This window comes from Theropithecus gelada, chromosome 1, assembly GCF_003255815.1.
Source record: "Theropithecus gelada isolate Dixy chromosome 1, Tgel_1.0, whole genome shotgun sequence".
In the NCBI taxonomy this organism is placed as follows: domain Eukaryota; kingdom Metazoa; phylum Chordata; class Mammalia; order Primates; family Cercopithecidae; genus Theropithecus; species Theropithecus gelada.
The window spans coordinates 19204573-19222960 of NC_037668.1; the positions used below are offsets into that span (position 1 = coordinate 19204573).

At 42.1% G+C, this 18388-nt stretch overlaps 1 protein-coding gene across 1 annotated transcript in view; it reads right to left on the reverse strand.

Annotated features, from left to right (window-relative positions):
- The window catches only part of GATAD2B (GATA zinc finger domain containing 2B), a 120664-nt gene that overhangs the window by 29629 nt on the left and 72647 nt on the right, over positions 1-18388 (reverse strand). The gene's annotated exons all lie outside the window — the stretch shown is intronic.

The following is an 18388-nucleotide window of genomic DNA, read 5'->3' on the forward strand; positions in this document are numbered from 1 at the left end:
GATGACAGCACATCTGTTTACAGTATGGTTTACTGAATATTTTAAGCTCATGGCTGAGATCTACTGCTCAGAAAAAAGATCCCTTTCAAAATATTACTGCTCATTGACAATGCACCCAGTCACCAAGAGCTCTGATGGAGATGAACAAGGAGATTAATGTTGTTTTCATGTGGCTAACACATCCATTCTATAGACCATGAATCAAGGAGTAATTCTGACTTTCAAGTCTTCCCATGTAAGAAATATTGCTGGGCATGGTGGCTCATGCCTGTAACCCCAGCACTTTGGGAGGCCGAGGCAGGTGGATTACCTAAGGTCAGGAGTTCGAGACCAGTCTGACCAACATGGTGAAACCCCGTCTCTACTAAAAATACAAAGTTAGGCGTGGCAGTACATGCCTGTAATCCCAGCTACTTGGGAGGGTGAGGCAGGAGAATCGCTTGAACCTGGGAGGGGGAGGTGGCAGTGAGCCAAGATCATGCCACTGCACTCCAGCCTGGGCAACAAGAGCAAAACTCAGTCTCAAAAAAAAAAAAAGAAAAAGAAATATTAATATATTTTAGGCCAGGCATGGTGGCTCACACATGTAATTCCAGTGCTTTCAAGGCCCAGGTGGGAAGATCACTTGAGCCCAGGAGTTTGAGACTGGCCTGGGCAATACAGCAAGACCCTGTCTCTATACAAATAAAAATTTAAAAAACTTCCTGGAAATTATTTACCATTGCAGGAGGAAGCAAAACTATCAACATTTTTCTTTCTTTCTTTCTTTTTTTTTGAGACAGAGTTTTGTTCTTGTTGCCCAGGCTGGAGTGCAATGGTGCGATCTCGGCTCACCGCAACCTCCACCTCCCAGGTTCAAGCAATTCTCCTGCCTCAGTCTCCTGAGTAGCTGGGATTACAGGCATGTGCCACCCCAGGCCCAGATAATTTTGTATTTTCAGTAGAAACAGGGTTTCTCCATGTTGGTCAGGCTGGTCTCGAACTCCCGACCTCAGGTGATTCACCTGCCTCGGCTTCCCAAATTGCTGGGATTACAGGCATGAGCCACCACGCCTGGCCTAAAACTATCAACATTAACAGGAATTTGAAAGAAGGTGATTATAACTTTCACAGATGACCTTTGATAGGTTCAAGGTTTCAATGCAAGAAATGACTGCAAAAGTGGTAGAAACAGCAAGAACACTACAATTAGAAGGGAGCCTGGGCAAGGCACAGTGGCTCATGCCTGTAATCCCAGCACTTCGGGAGGCTGAGACAGGAGGATCACTTGAGCTCAGGAGTTTGAGACCAACCTGGACAACAAAGTGAGACCCCATCTCTACAAAAAATAAAAAAAAAATTAGCTGGGCACAGTGGCATGCACCTCACTCAGGAGGGTGAGGTGAGAGGATTGCATGAGCCCAGGAGTTTGAGGTTACAATGGGGTACGATCACGCCACTGCACTCGAGCTTGGGTGACAGACCACAACTGAGACTCTTTAAAAAGGAAAAACCAACAAACAAACAAAAAAAATTTTGAATGGATAAGGAATTGCTTCTTATGGATGAGCAAAGAAAGTGGTTTCTTGAGATGGAATCTACTCCTGGTAAGATGCTGTGAACACTGTTGAAATGACACCAGAAGATTTAGAATATTCCATAAACTTAAGCTGACAAAGCAGCAGCAGGGTTCGAGAGAAATGACGCCAATGTTGAAAGCAGTTCTACTGTGGATAAAATGGTATCAAAGAGTACCACATGCTACATGAAAATCTTCCACGAAAGGAGAGCCAATCCATGGGGCAAACTTCATCTTATTTTAAGAAACTGCCAGGGTGGGCAGGCACGGTGGCTCACGCCTATAATCTCAAAAAAAATAAGAAATAAAAAATTGTCAGGTTACCCCAACCTTCAGCAACCACCACACTAATGGGTGAGCAGTCATCCACATGAAGGCAAGACACTCTACCAGCTAAAAGATAATGACTTACTGAAGGCTCAGATGATTGTTAGCACTTTTTAGCAAGAAGGCTTTTTTATTTAAGATGTATACATTGTTTTTTTAGACATAATCCTATTGCACTTAATAGACTACAGCATAGTGTAAACATAACTTTTTTTTTTTTCTGAGACAGAGTCTCACTCTGTCACCCAGGCTGGAGTGAAGTGGTGCGATCTTGGCTCACCGCAACCTCCGCCTCCCGGGTTCAAATGATTCTCCTGCCTCAGCCCCGAGCAGCTGGGACTACAGGTGCGTGCCACCGTGCCCAGTTAATTTTTGTATTTTTAGTAGAGACGGGGTTTCACCATGTTGGCCAGGATGGTCTCGATCTCTTGACCTCGTGATCCACCCACCTCGGCCTCCCAAAGTGCTGGGATTACAGGCGTGAGCCACCGCGCCCAGCCTAAACATAACTTATGTTTTTTATTATTATTTTTGAGACAGAGTCTTGCTCTGTTGCCCAGGCTGGAATGCAGTGGCATGATGTCGGTTCACTACAACCTCCACCTCCTGAGTTCAAGCAATTCTACTGCCTCAGCCTCCTGAGTAGCTGGGATTACAGGCGCATACCACCATGCTCAGCTAATTTTTGTATTTTTAGTAGAGACGAGGTTTCACCATGTTGACCAAGCTGGTCTCAAACTCCTGACTTCAAGCAATCCTCCTGCCTCAGCCTCCCAGAATGTTGAGATTACAGGCGTGAGCCACCACGTCTGGCCTAAACATCACTTTTATATACACTGGGAAACCAAAAAATTTGTGTGACTTGCTTTATTGCAGTATTTGCTTTATTGTGGTGGTCTGGAATGGAACATACAAAATCTCTGAGGTATGTCTGTACTTTAGAAAAGTACACAGTAAGGCAGTGGCTTGTATATGTAATCCCAGTGACTCAAGAGGCTAAGGCAAGAGGATCACTGGAGGCTGAGAGTTTGAGACCAGCCTGGGAGACTCTAAAAAAAAATTTGTTATTATTATTTTTTGAGAAGGTCTCAGTCTGTCACCCAGGCTGGAGTGCAGTGGCACAATCTCGGCTCACTGTAACCTCTGCCTCCCAGGTTCAAGTGATTCTCATGCCTCAGCCTTCCAAGTAGCTGAGATTACAGGTGTTCACCACCACACTAGGCTAATTTTTGTATTTTTAGTAGAGACGAGGTTTCACCATGTTGGTCAGGCTGGTCTTGAACTCCTGACCTCAAGTGAGCCACCCACCTTGGCCTCCCAAAGTGCTAGGATTACACGCATAAGCCACTGCACCCGGCCTAAAAAAATAAAAAAAGAAAAAAAAGAAAAAAAAGAAAAAAAAGAAAAAAAAAATTAGCTGGGCATAGTGACTGAGGTGGGAAGATCATTTGAGCCCAGGAGTTTGAGGCTGCAGTGAGCTATGATGCACCACTCTACTCCAGCCTGGGTGACAAAGCAAGACCCCGTCTCTTAAGTACACACAGCAAGATATATACATTTAAGTTGATATACTACAGTATTCTAAGTTTTGAGATATATTCATGAGCATTGATAGTATGACAAAACAACAAAATTCAATAACCTAGACCTAGAGTTTGGGATGCCATCATTACCTTGGCTCCTTGAACTGTCATTATACAAATAGCTGAAAGTAAATCAAAAAATTTCCCCTTACTATACACTAATGATTCAAGAAAGAAACTGACCCATCAGAGGCTGCGAGAAACCAAAACCCAGATATACGAATGTCTGAGGTAAGTCGTTCCTAATAGGTAGCTTGAGAATTCTGACCAATCTGTCCACGGCTACTTGTCTTCACTAATCTATAAACCTCAACTTTATGCACTCACAACCATGCCTGCCTCAAAATCCAATGTAAAATGGACAAGCTTTGAAAACATTATGCTGAGTAAAATAAACCAGACACAAAAGGATAAATATTGTATGGTTCCACATATATGAGGTACCTAGAGATAGAAAGTATAATAGAGGACTGAGCACGGTGGCAAGTGCCTATAATTCTAGCTACTTGGGAGGCTGGGGTGGGAGGAATGCTTGAGCCTCAGGAGTTGAAGACCAGCCTAGGCAACAGAGTAAGATGCCCTTATCTCAAAAACAGTAACAACAACAAAAACAAACAAACAAAACCCAAAACAAAACAAACAAACAAAAAAACAGTAGAATAGAGGTTTCCAGCTAAGGTAGGGGTGGGGAGTGACGGTGATTGTTTAATGGGAACAGTCTCCGGGATGAAGAAAAAGTTCTGCAAGTAGATAGTGGTGGTGGTTGCAAAACAATGTGAATGTACTTAAATCCACTGAATTATATACTTACAAATGTTTAAGATAGTAAATTTTGTATTACATATATTTTACCACAATAAAATTGCAAAAACAAAATCCAACATAACTATTACGAAAGGGCACACATGATCTTTTTAGGGTGATTGTAAATGTTCTTCTAAAATGGACTGTTGTGATGGTTGCACAACTTTCTAAATATACTAAAAATAAATTCTACAGTTAAATTACGCCTCCATTATAAATTTGTAAAAATAATATTCACTGAAAATTTATCACATAAATATTCCTCTGCAAAAAAAAGAAAATTTTGTAAAATGAAGGTTGTATATTGCCTTTTAATGCCTAACCAATCTTTTTTTGTTTCTTCTGTGATCCTAATAGTAACAGCTACTATTTCTTAACCACCCACTTAAAGCCAAACATGCTATTGGGCACTTTATCATGTATTCTTCCTTGAATTTTTTTTTCTCCATTCCAGTTGGAGAAGAAACTTAGTTAAATCTTTTCAACAAGTTACTAAGTAGGTAGTATTGTTTCTACTTCACAGGTGCGAAGAGGTGTATCCCAATTGCAAAGCTTTAGAGAGTAAATCTGGAATTACAACACAGGTCTAGCTCACTTCCACAATCTATTACACAGTACAACACCCTTCTCAGAGGCAGACTTCTTAAGAAGCAAGTACTGTGTAGTAAGTACTTCTTAAGAAGCAAGTATCTACCCCACAAATATTAATCATATACTACATGTCAAAGTCAGGCATTAGGAGTAAAGATTTTTAGAAAAAGACTAAGTTACTGTTTTCCAGAATTTCATTCCAATAGAAGGATGTGCATATAACAAAAATACATACTTGGATGTTTACATGAACTCATTTTCTCTGCCTTTTTTTTTTGTTTTGAGATGGAGTTTTTGCTCTGTTGCCCAGGCTGGAGTGCAATGGTGCAATCTCAGCTCACTGCAAAGAGACGTGCCCTGCCTCTCCTTTTTGTCTCACTCTGTCATCCAGGCTGGAGTACAGTGGTGCAATCATGGCTCACTGAAGCCTGGGCCCCTGGGTTCAAGCAACTCTCATGCCTCAGCCTCCTGAGTAGCTGGAACTACAGATGTGTGCCACCATGTGCATATTTTCTCTTTTACATTCAGAGGAAGAACACAGAATTGATAGGAGTTGGTGACTGAGATTTGCAGTCAGAGAAAAGGATTATTCCCTGGCTTCAGCTTTTGCCTTTCGGTGAATTTTCTCTTTACTGAAATGTGAGGATGAAAAGTAGTATATAAGAAGGCAGAGGCTGGGCACAGTGGTTCACGCCTGTAATCCTAGCACTTTGGGAGGCTCAGGATGGCAGATCACTTGAGGCTGGGAGTTTGAGACCAGCCTGGCCAGCATGGCAAAAGCCTGTCCCTACTAAAAATACAAAAATTGCCAGGTGTGGTGGTGCATGCCTGTAATACCAGCTACTTGGGTGGCTGAGGCATGAGCATCACTTGAACCTGGGAGGCAGAGGTTGCAATGAACTGAGATGAGGCCACCTCACTCCAGCCTGGGTGACAGAACGAGACCCTGTCTCAAAAAAAAAAAAAAAAAGTTTAAGGAAGAGAGTAGTTGTGTCAAACAACTGTAGCAGAAAAAGAAAAATGTCCAACTTTAAACTTGCTGTTGGACTCCTATAAGAAACAAGAATGCCAAATGAAATCACTCTACATTCATGCTTGTGAAGTTTCTGACAACATCAAACCAAAACCTGGATTTGCAGCAAAGACTTAAGAGGATCCTGAGAGGCAGACAGAGGACAGGGGAATGAAGAGGTGATTTGAACAAAATAAATTAACGTACTGGAGTACCTGCTCTGTATAAGGCAACGTACAAGGCTCTTTATATTTGTCCTTTGTTCTTCCATTTAATCACATCAGAGAACAGAAAAACCTAAATTGTTAGCTAGGTTGGAAAACCTCTAATTCTCAAAAATGACGAAAGTGAAGCCTATAGTTACATAATGTTACTTAAAAGTTTAAAGTAGCAATAGTCTAAAAGATCTTAACATGGTTATGTTACCTCTGAAAAGTTATCAGTATTTATAATGAACAAGAGACAACAATCCTCACAAAACAATAGTGTTTAACACATAAAAAGTAAGTTTAAAAAACTGTTTTGGCCGGGCGCGGTGGCTCACGCCTGTAATCCCAGCACTTTGGGAGGCCGAGGCGGGAGGATCACAAGGTCAGGAGATCGAGACCACGGTGAAACCCCGCCTCTACTAAAAATACAAAAAATGAGCCAGGTGCGGTGGCGGGCGCCTGTAGTCCCAGCTACTCGGGAGGCTGAGGCAGGAGAATGGCGTGAACCCAGGAGGCGGAGCTTGCAGTGAGCCGAGATCGCGCCACTGCACTCCAGCTTGGGCGAGAGCACGAGACTCCCTCTCAAAATTTAAAAAAAAAAAAAAAAAAAAATACTGTTTTGAAGGCTGGGTGCAGTGGCTCACACCTGTAATCCCAGCATTTTGGGAGGCCAAAGCAGGCAGATCACTTGAGGTTAGGAGTATGAGACCAGCCTGACCAACATGTTGAGACCGTGTCTCTACTAAAAATACAAAAAATTAGCCAGGCATGATGACGGGTGCCTATAATCCCAGCTGCTTGGGAGGCTGAGGCAGGAGAATCCCCTGAACCTGGAAGGCGGAGGTTGCAGTGAGCTGAGATCATGCCATTGCACTCTAGACCTGGTGACAAAGCGAGAATCTGTCTCAAACAAACAAAAAGCTGTTTTGGTTTAAAATTCCTAAGTAGAAATGAAAACATTTTCTTTTTTTTTTGAGACGGAGTCTCACTTGTTGCCCAGGCTGGAATGCAATGGCATGATCTTGGCTCACTGCTACCTCCGCCTCCCGAGTTAAAGCGATTCTCCTGCCTCAGCCTCCCGAGTAGCTGGGATTACAGGCAACCGTCATAATGCCCGGCTAATTTTTTGTATTTTTAGTAGAGATGGGGTTTCACCATGTTGGTCAGGCTGGTCTCAAACTCCTGACCTCAGGGCATCCACCTGCCTCGGCCTCCCAAAGTCCTGGGGTTACAGGCATGAGCCACTGCGCCCTGCCGAAAATACTAATTATTATTATTTTTTGGGGCGGAGTTTTGCTCTTGTTGCCCAGGCTGGAGTGCAATGGCGCGATCTCGGTTTACCGCAACCTCCGCCTCCCGGGTTCAAGTAATTCTCCTGCCTCAGCCTCCCGAGTAGCTAGGATTACAGGCATGCGCCATCACGCTCAACTAATTTTGTATTTTTAGTAGAGATGCAGTTTCTCCACGTTGGTGAGGCTGGTCTCAGACGAACTCCCAACTTCAGGTGATCCGCCCGCCTCGGCCTCCCAAAGTGCTGGGACTACAGGCGTGAGCCACTGTGCCCGGCCAAAAATATATTCTTAAAAAAAAATACTTTCATAAATTCTAATTTATCTTTTTAAAATCTAAAAACTTTGAAGTAAATATTAATAAGCAAAAAATTTTCATTTCTTATGTTTCCACTATTTTTTCTGATTCCTCTTCTTGTGACTCAAATAGTCACAAGAAGAGATGTCTCAAATGGTCACAGAGAATTTTATTGTACACACTGAAGAGATTGCATATTCTTATTATAAAATATTTCAAAGATGGAGATAAAGATCCCACATACCCTTTATCTAGTTTCCCCCAATGGTAACATCTTGCAAAACTATAATACTGTATCACCACCAGGATCTCAGCATTGATACAATAAGCAGATCTTCAGATGTCCCATTTTATTAGTATTCATTTGTAGGTATACTTGGTTCTACACAATTTTGTCACATTTTTAGGTTCACGTATCCATTATTACAGTTAAGAAATAGCACCATTCCATCACCTCAAGGATCCCTCGTGTTACCGTTTTATAATAACATCTACCTCTCCCCTCCCATCTCCTGCTACATTCATGCCTAACTCCTAAAAGTCACTAATCTGTTCTCCATTTCGAAAATGTTAGCTTTTCAAATTATTATAAAGTTGGAATCATACAGTATGTAACTTTTAGGATTGGCCTTTTTCACTTAGGATAATTTCCTTGAGATTTATCCAAGTGGCTGCAAGTACCAACAGTTTATTCCTTTTTATTGCTGAGTAGTATTCCATGGTATGGATGTACCATGGTTTATTTACTCACTGAAGGACATCTGAGTTGTTTTCAGCTTTTGGTTATTAGGAATAAAGCTGCTATGAACATTCATGGGAATGTTTTTGTAGAAAAGTTTTCATTTATCTGGGATAAATGCCCAAGTGTGCAACTGCTGAGTCATATGGTAAGTGAATGTTTGGTTTCATAAGAAACTGCCAACCTGTTTTCCTCCATCATATATTCCCAGATGCAATGTACGAGAAATCCAGGTTTTTCACACCCTCACCAGCATTTGGTGGTGCCATTTTTATTACTGTTGTTTAATAGATGGGGTCTCTATGTTACCCAGGCTGGAGTGCAGTGGCTGTGCAGAGGCACCATCTTAGCAATCTGCAGCCTCAAATTCCGGGCCTCACTCCATCCTCCTATCTCAGCCACTAGAGGAGAAGTGACTTGAAGTGTGGGCCACTGAACCTGGCTGGTGTCATTATTTCTTACTTAAGCCATCTGGATAGGTGTGTGGTAGTATTTCATTGTGGTTTCAATTTTCATTTCCCTAATGGCTACTGATGTTCTTTTTACATGTTTATTTGCCATCTGTAATTCTCTTCTATGAAACTTCTGTTCATGTCTTTTGCTCATTTCCTAACCGAGCTCTTTGCTGTTCCTTTTTACAGTTGAGTTTGAGAGTTCTTTATGTATTTTAGATACTAGTCATGAGGCATCTATGTGGTCTCCTATTTTTAGTGAGACAAAACATTAGATAAAACTGAAGCACTGTGTAACTTCACTCTCAACCCTTTCTTCCCCTCCCTCCTCCTTCAGATGTTGTTTCCATTCTCATAAATACTTTAATAAGTTTATTGCATATACATGTAGCCATTAATAATATATAGAATATTTTGTACATTTTTAGAAATTATCACTTCTGTACTATCCTTCATTTTTCTTTCCAATATTGTTTTTGCTTTTTAACATATTTTGTTTGTAGGTATGTATGTATGTATGTATGTGATGGAATTTCACTCCTGTTGCCCAGGCTGTAGTGCAATGGCACGATCTCAGCTCACTGCAGCCTCCTCCTCCCGGGTTCAAGCAATTCTCCTGCCTCGACCTCCGGAGTAGCTGGGATTACAGGTGCCCGCCACCACTCCTGGCTAATTTTTTTGTATTTTTAGTAGAGACAGGGTTTCACCATGTTGGTCAGGGTGGTCTTAAACTCTTGACTTCAGGTGATCCGCCTGCCTCGGCCTCCCAAAGTGCTGGGATTACAGGCGTGAGCCACCTCGCCCAGCCTTATTTATTTATTTTTGAGACAGAGTCTCGCCGTCACCCAGGCTGGAGTGCAATGGACCATGTCGGCTCACTGCAACCTCCGCTTCCTGGGTTCAAGTGATCCTCCCGCCTCAGCCTCCTGAGTAGCCAGGATTACAGGCTCATGCTGCCATGCCAGGCTAATTTTTGCCACTGCAGCTGGCATTTTTTTTTTTTTTTTTTTTTTTTTTTTTTTAGAGATAGTATCTCACTCTGTTGCCCAGGCTGGAATGTAGTGGTGTGATCATGTCTCACTGTAACCTTGACCTCCTGGGCTCAGGCAATCCTCCCACCTCAGCCTCCCAAGCAGCTAGGACTACAGGTGCACACCACCACACCTGGCTAATTTTTAAAAAATTGTTTGTCAAGATGGGGTTTTGTTATGCTGCCCAGGTTAGTCTTGAACTCCTGGCCTCACACAATCCTCCTGCTTTGGCTTCCCAAAGCACCAGGATTACAGGTGTGAGACACCATGCCCAGCCTTCATTTTTTTTATATTTAAAATCTGTCCAAGTAACTGGATAAAGCTCTACTTCACTTGCTTTAATTGCTGTGTAGAATCCCACAGCAGGAATATACAATTAGTTATCCATTCTCCACCTCAGCATTTAGGGATCAATTTGTTGATGTTAAAACCAATGTTGCAATTTCCACTTCTGGTCAAGATGATTCAAGAGACCAGAGATTTACCCTCTCACCTAAAAGAACCACCACCACCAAAAAAAAGAAAAAAAGAAAGAAAAAAAAAGAAAAAAACCATAAAAACAAGGGTTTTGAAAACAATGGACATCAGGCAACAATGGACAGTGACTCCAGAGTGACAAGAAGCAATGAAGTGAGCTCTACAACTGGCCTGGCTTATTGCCCTAAGGGAGTTTCCAGGACATGATGCAGGAGGGGAGGGAGATTGAGGCAAAGCCTGAGAGACTCCTGAGTTGAAGAGATGGAGCTGAGAATATAATGAGATAATGGCAGCCAGATTTCAAAGCACAGAGTATCACAGCAGAGAAAGCTGCAGATAAAGTCTCAGAAGCCCAGAGATCTGTAAAATGATCCCCTCAAATACTGAGGAGATCAGAGTGCTGATCAGCACATGTAACTGAGGAAACTATCCAAGACTGGGGGAAAAAAAACATATGAAAGGAATGGAGCAAGCACTACCCAGCACTCACACGGGGCCAGGAATAGTGCCTATTCTTAATAGCCAGATTAGAAAAACTAAATTTATGGGGTATCGGGTAGAGTGTGCAGGAAAGTCCTACCTTAGTACTACGGAACTTTTAGCCCTAAACTAAGTACTGCTTAGTTTAAGTACTGCCCTAACAAATTATATACTAAAAAAAAAAAAAAAAAAAAAAAAAGCAAAAAACCAAACAATTTAACAAAAACAAAAACTGAATTGCAAATCAACCCTCAAGATTTATAGGAATAAAAATAATCCAGCACCCAAAAACATAAAATTCACAATGTCTGGAATTTGATTAAAGATTAACAGGTTTGCAAAGATGCATGAAAACATGACCCATAATGAGAAGAATAATCAATCAGAAAAAATCTATTTACCCAAAACTAATTCTGTTAGAATTAAAATGACTTTAAAACAGATTATTAATACTGTAACTGCATTCCCTATGTTCAAAAAGTTACGCAGAGAAATGGATGATGTACAAAAAGACTCAAGTCAAATTTCTAGAGATGAAGACTAGTGTCTGAGATGAAAACTACAGTGGATTTAACAATAGTGTGGTACTGGCATAAAGACATATATGTGATCAATGGGAAAAAACTCAGAAATACACCCTAATATTTATGGTCAACTGATTTTTCAACAAGGGTCCCAAGACAATTCAATGAGGATTGCTTAAGCACAGGAGGCTGAGGCTGCAGTGAGCCTGATCAAGCCACTGAACTCCTGCCTGGATGACAGAGCCAGACCCTGTATTAGCTTAAATTAAAAAAAAAAAAAAAAGTTCCAGCCTATGCAAAATAGTGATAGCCTGTCTTCTAAAAATAATTTAAAACATTAGGCTAGGCGTGGCGGTGGCTCACACCTGTAATCCCAGCACTTTGGGAGGCTGAGACGGGTGGATCCCATGAGCTCAGGAGTTCAAGACCAGCCTGGGAAATATGACAAAACCCCATGTTTACAAAATATAAAAAATTAGCCAGGTATGGTAGTGCGCGCCTATAGTTCCAGCTACTTTGGCGGGGGCGGCGGAGGGGGGAGGTGTGAGGTGGGAGGATTCCTTGAGCCCGGGAGGCTGAGGCTGCAGTGAGCAATTGCACCACTGCACTCAAGCCTGGGTGACAGAGCAAGACTCCATCTCAAAAAAAAAAAAAAACAAAACACTAACCAGGCATGGTGGCATGCGTCCACAGTTTCAGCTACTCAGGGGGCTGAGGTGGAAGGACTGTTTAAGCTCAGGTATTTGAGACAGCAGTTTACCATGATTATACCACTGTACTCAACTGGATGACAGAGCAAGACACTATCTCTATTAAAAAAAGGCAAACAAAAAAACTCCCCAAAAACCATTCCCATAATAATTCTTTTTGCCTTAAAGTTTGTCTTATATTAGTATGGTGACATTAACTTTCTGGTTAATATTTACCTACAACATTTTTTTCACTGTTAATTTCAATTTCTACACCTTTATGTTTTTGACAGTATTTACCTGAATTTGTTTTTCCATTGAATTGTTTCTAAAAAACTGACTAGTACATTTACACTTGTAATGATCACTAATATATTTAGTTTTATTTCTACCATCTTCTGTTCTATTTACCTTGCTTGTTCTGTGCTTCTTTATTGCTATGTTTGTTTTGAGACAGTCTCACTCTGTCATCCAGCCTAGCTAGGGTGCAGTGGTGTGAACCTGGCTCAATGCAACCTCTGTCTCCCAGGTTCAAGTGATTCTTCTACCTCAGCCTCTAAAGTAGCTGGGATTACAGGTGTATGCCACCAATGCCCAGCTAATTTTGTATTTTTTGTAGAGATGGGGTTTCACCATATTGGCCACACTGGGCTTGAACTGGCCTCAAGTGATCCACCCATCTCAACCTCCCTAAGTGCTAGGATTACAAGCATGAGCTACCATGTCCAGCCCCTTCTTGTTCTTTGCTTTTTTTTTTTTTTTTTTGAGATGGAGTCTCATTCTGTCGCCCAGGCTGGAATGCAGTGGCATGATCTCGGCTCACTGCAACCTCCGCCTCCTGGGTTCAAGCAATTCTCTGCTTCAACCTCCCGAGTAGCTGGGATTACAGGCATCCGCCACCACTCCTGGCTAATTTTTGTATTTTTAGCAGAGACGGGGTTTCACCATGTTGGCCAGGCTGGTCTCAAACTCCTGACCTCGTGATTCACCTGCCTCGGCCTCCCAAAGTGCTGGGATTACAGGTGTGAGCCACTGCACCTGGCCCTTCTTGCTCTTTTATGCCTTCTATTAAATTTTTATTTTTTATTTCAGTCCTATCTTATTTTTAGTTCCAATGAATTAGTCATCATTAGTGTGTTACTTACAGTCAAAGCTATTTTATTTTATTTTGACAGAGTATTGCTCTGTCACCCAGGCTGGAGTGCAATGTCACAATCTCCTGGCTCACTGCAACCTCTGCTTCCTGGTTTCACGTGATTCTTGTGCCTCAGCCTCCCAAGTAACTGAGCCTACAGACGTGCACCACCACGCCTGGCTTTTGTATTTTTAGTGGAGACAGGGTTTCGCCATGTTGGCCAGACTGGTCTCGAACTCCTGGCCTGAAGTGATCTGCCTGCCTCAGCCTCCCAAAGTGCTGGGATCACAGATGGGATTACAGGTGTGACCCATTGTGCCTGGCCTGGAACTTCTATTTTTAATGTCAGTGTTTTTGCAACATTGTACTTAATTGTTGTATTTAGTCCCTGACCTCAGAATGCTTACAGCTGAGTAACTAGACACACTTCTGTGGATAACTAAGAAAGACCACATCTTTTTGAGATGGAGTCTCCCTCTGTCACCTGGCCTGAAGCGCACTGGTAAAATCATAGCTTACTGCAGCCTCACTCCTGAACTCAAGTGATCCTCCTCTTTAGGCCTCCCAAAGCACTGAGATTACAGGCATGAATCACAGAGCCTGGCCTGAGTCTAATTTTCATTCCTTTGCAGTAATCTATTTGGCTGCTTTCGTAAGATCTTTGTCTTTAGTGTTATTCTTTCAGGATTCACTATTTTTTTTCCTTGAAGATTCATACTTAGAAATTATGTGAAATTTTCTGCTATTATCTCTTTGAATGTTGCTACTCTCCATTTTCTCTACCCTACCTTAGAACTCCCATGAGATATATCTTGGACCATCTCACTCTAGTCTTCATGTCTCATCTCTTTTTTCGTATTTTCCGTTTTTAATATTCCTATGCTGCATTCTGTGTAATTTCTATTGTTCCTAATTTTCAACTGTGTTGGATATACTGTTTATATAACGAGTTAATTTTACTGATCTACTTCAAAGCAGATCAACTTTGGATGCATATTAGAATCATCTAAATAACTGTAAAACAAACAAACATACTGATACCACGGTCCAATTCCCAAAGATTCTGATTTAATCAGTCTGCCATTGAACTCATGCAGCTATCCTTTAACAAATTCCCCAGTTAGTTCTATTATTTAGCCAGTGTTGAGAATCACCCCATCACCATACCAACTTGGTATAGTATTTCTTACACCTTAGAAAATTCTTCCCATGACTTCCTGTCGTATTCCAGTCACCGCCCCATGTCCCTGAACCCTTCTACAGCAAAATTCCTCAAGAGTTACCTATACTTGTTGTCTCTTTCTTCTGGCTTAAAACCACTTCAGTTCAGGTTTTATTCCCTCAATTTAAAGAGATTATTTTTTCCAGGTCACTAATTACCTTCATGTTGCCAAGTCCAATAATTATGTATTTATCAATCCTTATTTGAACTTTCAGCAGCATTTTATCAATTCAATCTTCCTTCCTTCTTGAACTGCTTTCTTCACTTGGCTTTCGGGACTTCACATCTCTGGGTCTTATTCTACACTCATGATCCTTTATTCTTAGTCTTCTTCATTAGTTTTTATTCATCTTTCTATCTTCTAACTGTAAAAACGGAGTGTTCCCATGGTTTTAAATAGCATTTATATACTAATTCTCAAATTGATATTCCTAGCTGTCATTCTCCTCCAAAACTCTCTTTATGTAGTCAATTACCTAACTAACATCTCCATTTGGATGGTCTTAGTCCATTTTGTGTGGTGGCTAATGCCTGTAATCCAAGTACTTTGGAAGGCTGAGGCAGGGGGATCATGACGTCAGGAGTTCAAGACCAGCCTGGCAAGATGGTGAAACCCTGTCCCTACTAAAAATACAAAAAAACTAGCCAGGTGTGGTGGTGGGTGCCTGTAATCCCAGCTACTCAGAAGGCTGAGGCATAGCATTGCTTGAACCCGGGAGGCAGAGGTTGCAGTGAACCAAGATCGCGCCACTGTACTCTGGCCTGGGCAACAGCAAGACTCATCTCAAAACAAAACAAAAAACAAACAAAAAACCCCCAGACTGGGTAATTTACATAGGGGTGTGTGGGTGTGTGTGTTCTGTTTTGTTTAGAGATGGAGTCTCTTCATGTTGCCAAATTCCTTGAGCTCAAATGATCCTCCTACCTTAGCATCCCAGGTAGCTGGGCCTATGGGTGTATGTCACTGTACCCAGCTTTTGGTACTTTATAAAGACCAGAAGTTTATTGGCTATTTATTGGCATACAGTTCCAGAAGTTGGGAAGCCTAACATCAAGGTGCTGGCATGTGGTGAAGACCTTCTTGCTGTCTAATAACACAGCAGATGGGCAAAGAGAAGGTGCCCTTCTATAACATTAATCCCACCCATGAGGGTAAAGCCCTAACAACTTAATCACTTCTTAAAGGTCCCACTTCTTAATATTATTACAATGTCAATTAAATTTCAACATGAATTTTGGAGGGACAAACATTCAAACGATAGCAGATATCTAACAAGCATTTTATAATCTTATGTCCAAAACTGTTTCTTCCCCTATTGTTACACATCTTAGCAAATGACACCACCATTCAAACTAAACACTTGGAGTCATTCTTAGTTCCTCTTTCTCATACCCACATGCATTCTATCTGTAAACGCTATCAGCATCACCTTCCAAATGTATTTTAAATTTGATTTTTTTTTTCCTTTGTTTGAGACATCACCCAGGCTGCAGTGCAGTGGCACGATCTTGGCTCACTGCAACCTCCGCCTTCCGGTTTCAAGCGATTCTCCTGCCTCAGCCTCCCAAGTAGCTGGGATTACAGGCATGCACCACCATGCCCAGCCAATTTTTGCACTTTTAGTAGAGATGGGTTTTACCGGTAATTCTTTTTAATTCTGTTTCTACTGTTACTCTGCTTTCAGTCTATGTCCGATAGAGAAATCACAGTGATCTTTCTAAAATTTAAGATTATAATACTCCTTCGCTCAAAATGCTTAAATGGCATCTGTCGCAGTTTAAAAACACTGTCCCCCTAAAATTCTTCAAAACTCCTCAAATCAGGCCCAGGCACGGGGGCTCATGCCTGTAATCCCAGCACTTTGGGAGGCTGACGTGGGTGGATCACCTGAGGTCAGGAGTTCAAGACCAGCCTGGCCAACATAATGAAACCCTGTCTCTACTAAAAATATAAAAATTAGGCAGTATGGTGGTGGCCGCCTGTGATCCCAACTACTCAGGAGGCTGAGGCAGGAGAATAGCTTGAACCCGGGAGGCAGAGGCTGCAGTGAGTTGAGATCGCACCACTGCACTCCAGCCTGGACAACAGAGCAAGACTCCATCTCAAAAACAAACAAAAAAAGCCTGACTCCTCACATCAAGAGGCAGAGTCTATGTCTTCTTCTCTTCTCTTGAATCTGGCTGGGAGTTGGGGGATGGGGTCTGACTGTTTCAACCAGTTGCTGTGCGATTTCTGCAACTGAGTTGTAAAAAACAATGCAGCTTCTCTCTTGTTTACTGAAATACTCAAATCTGGAGCCCTGAGCCACTAAGAAGTTTCACTACCCCAAGGCTGCCATGCTGTGAAAAAAGCCAAGCCTCAGGGAGAGACCACAATAGACACCGAGTTGGCACTCCTCTGCTTTTTGAGTCATTTCAGCCCAGGCACCAGACATGTTACTCTCCTTCACAGTAATTATTATCATCTGACATATTCTATTTGTTCATCTATTTCCCATTCAATAAAATGTAAGCACTCCTTAGGAGAGGTTTCTATTTTATTCAGTGCCTGGCCTACAATATTTACTAGATAAAATATGTGCTGATAAAAGACCATATTCTTGATTACAGGCTCATGCCTGTAATCTCAGCACTTTGGCTATGCTGAGGCAGGTGGATGGCTTCAGTCCAGAAATTCAAGACCAACCTGGGAGACATGGCAAAACCCCATCTCTAGAAAAAAAAAAAAAAATTAGCTGGACATGGTGGCACATCCCTGTAGTCCCGGCTACTCCAGAGGCTGCACCCAGGAGGTGGAGAGGGCAGAGCGCTAAGATCATGACACTGCACTCCAGCCTGGGCAACAGAGCAAGACTCTGTCTCAAAGACAAAACAAAACAAAATATTTACAAAATATTCTTTAGCATTTCTAGATTTTCTATTTGATTCTTTTTCAAATGTCTCCTCCAAAGTATTTTTTTCTTTTTTTCCAAAATGTTTGTATTTAATCCTTTTTTTTTTTTTGAGATGGAGTCTCATTCTGCCGCCCAGGCTGGAATGTAATGGTGTGATCTCAGCTCACTGCAACCTCCACCTCCCGGGTTCAAGCGATTCCCCTGCCTCAGCCTCCTGAGTAGCTGGGATTACAGACATGTGCCACCTCACCCAGCTAATGTTTTACATTTTTAGCAGAGGTGGGGTTTCACCATGTTGCCTATGTTGGTCTTGAACTCCAGCAATTTAGGCAATTTAGGGTTGCCTAGCAGGTTAATTTCAACATAACAAAAATTAGCCAGGCGTGGTGGCATGTGCCTATAATCCCAGCTACTCAGGAAGCTGCAGCAGGAGAATCACTTGAACCCGGGAGGCGGAGGTTGCAGTGAACCAGGAACGCGCCACTATACTACAGCCTGGGTGACAGAGCAAGATTACATCTCAAAAAAAAAAAAAATTCGTTTTATTGTGATAAGAACACTTAACACAAGATCTACCCTCTTAAATTTTCTTTTTTTTTTTTTTTGAGACGGAGTCTCGCGCTGTGTCACCCAGGCTGGAGTGCAGTGGCGCGATCTCGGCTCACTGCAAGCTCCGCCTGCCAGGTTCAGGCCATTCTCCTGCCTCAGCCTCCGAGTAGCTGGGACTACAGGCGCCTGCCACCACGCCCGGCTAGTTTTTTGTATTTTTAGTAGAGACGGGGTTTCACCATGTTAGCCAGGATGGTCTCGATCTCCTGACCTCGTGATCCGCCCGCCTCGGCCTCCCAAAGTGCTGGGATTACAGGCTTGAGCCACCGCGCCCGGCCTACCCTCTTAAATTTTCAAGTGTACATTAATGTTGATTAATGTTGACTATAGATACAGTGTTGTATGGCAGATCTCTAGAGCTTTTTCCTCCTGCTTGACATTAATTTTACATACATTGTTTAGCAACTCCCCAATTTCTCCTCCCCCTCAGCCTTTGGCAACCACCATTTAACTGTCAACCTATGA